The sequence below is a fragment of the Leptonychotes weddellii genome, unplaced genomic scaffold (genome assembly GCF_054177405.1).
Source record: "Leptonychotes weddellii isolate Sample4059 unplaced genomic scaffold, ASM5417740v2 HiC_scaffold_21350, whole genome shotgun sequence".
NCBI classification, from domain to species: domain Eukaryota; kingdom Metazoa; phylum Chordata; class Mammalia; order Carnivora; family Phocidae; genus Leptonychotes; species Leptonychotes weddellii.
The window spans coordinates 1-3,031 of NW_027801121.1; the positions used below are offsets into that span (position 1 = coordinate 1).

General features: G+C 53.3%; 1 long non-coding RNA gene across 1 annotated transcript; it reads left to right on the forward strand.

The window, feature by feature from the left end:
• The first annotated feature begins 6 nt into the window (after nucleotides 1-6).
• On the forward strand, nucleotides 7-3,022 carry LOC145718761 (uncharacterized). The gene is made up of 3 exons (XR_014142003.1): nucleotides 7-1,051; nucleotides 1,913-1,954; nucleotides 2,794-3,022. It is a non-coding gene; the product is annotated as an uncharacterized LOC145718761 (long non-coding RNA).
• The last annotated feature ends 9 nt before the right edge of the window (nucleotides 3,023-3,031 follow it).

The following is a 3,031-nucleotide window of genomic DNA, read 5'->3' on the forward strand; positions in this document are numbered from 1 at the left end:
GCTGCCCCCACAACGGCTGGAACTTGCACAACTGCAGGCACTCGGAGGATGCGGGCGTCATCTGCTCAGGTGAACCTCAAAAATACCCGGGTCCCCCTTTCATGGTGGTTGTTACTGAGAGCAAATGCTCTCATTCCTGCTCCAAAGTCCCCACCTGAGCCTCTCCCGGATATGCTGTGCCTCCCAAACTTCTCTGGGCGCAGCTGGCTCCCCAAGGGCTACAGTGAGTGAAGAGCACTGGCAGGTCCCCTCCCTCCTGGACCGATATTGCTTTGGAGCATCAACAGCACAGGGATGGGGAACGGGCCGTCCGCCATTCAGTGGGTAGTCACAAGGAACCCCCTTTTGCTCAGCAGGATCATCTGCTGAGTCCACACCCCTCTTCCCAGGTCTTCCTTCTCAAAGCACACTTATTGGCAATGTGGTTGGAAAATGAACCACCTTCGCTCCTTCATGGTTGCATTCTTCTGGGTCCTCCTTGCAGCCGACTCAGGGAACAGGATTGCAGCCTACCTTGTGAATTTGGGAGGGCAGTGAAGAACAGCTGGCAAGAGGGATACTGTGTAGGGAATGGCAGGTTGGTGGTACAGTGAAAGCTAAAGAGCCAGAGGTAAATGTGGATCCTGAGCCTTGCCCACTGCAGAAAGGCTGAGAAACCGTGTAATGCCTCAGAGCATTGCAATTGTGTTGTTGTAATTAGTGGTTTTCTATATCAACTCCCTACCCTCCTTCTTGCTGACCCATGTGGAGTGAATTCAGTGGCTTCCTTGGTCTGTCCCTCTCCTGGCATTGGCATTCTGCCTCCTGAATCATCATCTCTCAAGTCCAGGAACGCAATCAATGGCAGTGGGGCATATGGTTGGACTCTGGAAGCATGGAGAGATTGATGGTGGGCCCTGGCTTGTCTACCCAATAGCACATGGAAGCATGATCCTACAAGGGATAGGCTGAGTTTCCTGAACCTTTGATCTGGTTGTGACCCCTGTGTTCTTAGTGTCTGACTTGTGTTTCTTTCTCACAGCTGCTTGGCCACAGTCCACAATCCAGCCAGGTGAGTCCTCAGCCACCCTATTTGGAATGTCTCTTGGTTCCTGTGCCATCCTGCCCTGTTCCCACTAGTCTTGGTGAACCACTTCTCTTTGTATCAAACCTGTGTGCAGCTTTCTTCCTACCCCCCTTTCCCAGGGGTCTCCAGCAAGCTGTTCTTAGCTAGACTTGGGACTCAGAGGACTCAAAGAGTCCCATCTTTCCATCAGTCCATGAGTTTTCATCTAGTCTGTCAAAGTGTCCCAAAAGATAGCTGCGTGTAGGTACCCGACAACTGACCAAGTGTGCCATGAATTTCAGCTGGAATGCAATCTGGGATGACAATTTGAATTGGAGAATGGACGGTGGTGAGCACTGACCTCGTATTGAAGGGCAGTCCGAATAGGCTCGATCACTTCTTTTGCTCATCGTTTAATACAGCCTCAGATTCATCAGGGTCCAAAGTGTGTATCCAAAGTGGCAGGGACAGAGCCCAAGGGATCACAGTGTAATGATTTATGGTGTGTTCCAGGTGCCAGGATACTTGATTGGTTCCAGGTGGGCCTACTGTGCCCCTGACTCTTTCTGTCCAAGCTTCAGAGTGTGGCAGACCCTTCAGACATGTATGTCTTGAGTAGGGATGTGGCAAGGTTTTCAAAGGGAGAATGGACCTGCCAGGCTCAGAGATGGCTGTGGAGGGTCCAGGTTGTCCTCCTGAATGGACTTCATCCCAAGGGAAGTTATTGAGCAAGCGCTTGGTTAGCACACACGGATGGAAGATGGCAAAAAGCAGCGTGCCGTTGCCACGATTCCCGCCAAAAACTCTTTTCAAAGACTGTTTTCCATGATGTGTAACTCTGTCTTTTCCCTCTGTTGCCTCTTCCAGGCACCTGGCCCACCTCATCCATACCTGTAGGAATAACAACAGGTAAATATTCCCATCCATCCTCCCTGGCTCATTTTCTCCTTCGGTGTAAAGTTTGGGATTGGAAGTGACAGGAGGAATCTCAGGGTGTTCCTTTACTTATCTTTGTCCCTTGTGTGTATGTGTGTGTGTGTGTGAGAGAGAGAGAGTGTGTGAGTGTGTGTGTGTGAGTGTGTGTGTGTGTGTGTGTGTGTGTGTGTGTGTAGGATGGGAGGTGGTGAAGGAGTCGCTGAATATACGAGATCTGAGGTCTGATCTTACGGGGTGGCCACCTGACTCCACCGGGATCCTGAGTTGATGTTCAGTGACGATCCTCCTCCAGGTGCTCAGTGTAAACCCTGGAGGCCTCTCAAGTGCTGCTGGGACCTTGGTTGTGCCTCCCAGGCCACAGGGCACAGCCCCGGGAAGACAGGGGCAATGTGCTGGTACTGCAGCCTTCTTGCCAAGGTGCCATCATGTCCTGGACTTTGCCAGAACCCAGCCAGGACCTCACAGGAGCCAATAAGCTGCCCAACAGGGCAGTGGCCTTGGCCTGCCCTTGGTCTGCCCTTGGTAGCTATGGGGCTCCATCCTCAGTGTGCCCAGTGTGGTGTGGGTTTGTCTTCCCCCTCTCCTCCGTGGGTCATCGGGTGCTTCCCTGCCTTGGAGCATCCTTAGGCCTGGGCTGAGGAGGATGTCTCTGCTCCTTTCCCTGTGATGAAGATTAACCTCTGGGCATGTTCAAAGGTGACCACCTGCCCAGGGGCCATTGGCCAGGAGGAAGCCCCTGAGTCTGGAACATGCCTTAAGCCTATGACCTTAAGACAGACATGGACAGGAGGTCTTGTTCTTTGTCCTGCTAGGGAATGAAACAGGTTTGGCGCTGAGGCTGGTGAACGGAGGGGACCGGTGTCAGGGCCGCGTGGAGGTCCTGTATCGAGGCTCCTGGGGCACCGTGTGTGACGACTACTGGGACACCAATGACGCCAACGTGGTCTGCAGGCAGCTGGGCTGTGGCTGGGCCACGTCGGCCCCAGGAAATGCCCGGTTTGGTGAGGGCTCAGGGCCCATTGTTCTGGATGACATGCGCTGCTCCGGGCA